Source organism: Myotis davidii, unplaced genomic scaffold (assembly GCF_000327345.1).
Source record: "Myotis davidii unplaced genomic scaffold, ASM32734v1 scaffold665, whole genome shotgun sequence".
Lineage (NCBI taxonomy): Eukaryota > Metazoa > Chordata > Mammalia > Chiroptera > Vespertilionidae > Myotis > Myotis davidii.
The window spans coordinates 423,644-423,973 of NW_006296410.1; positions in this window are offsets into that span (position 1 = coordinate 423,644).

Sequence of the window (330 nt, forward strand, 5' to 3'; positions counted from 1 at the left end):
AGCCCCGCCCCGCCCCCTGGGAGGGCGCCCTGAACTTACCCAGGGACCTCACCACTGGGGCTGCAGGGCCCAACTTGGGGGCTGGGAACCGGCCCTGGACACAGGGATGCTGCCTGGGGGACCTGTGGGCTGGAGGGCCTCTTCCCACCCCCTTTTAAAAAATATATTTTTTTATTGATTTCGGAGAGGAAGAGAGAGAGAGAGAGAGAGAGAGAGAGAGAGAGACGTCCATGATGAGAGAGGATCATGGGTCGGCTCCCACTGGGGATCGAACCTGCAACCCCGGCCTGTGCCCTGACCAGGAATCAAACCATGACCTCCTGGTCCGGA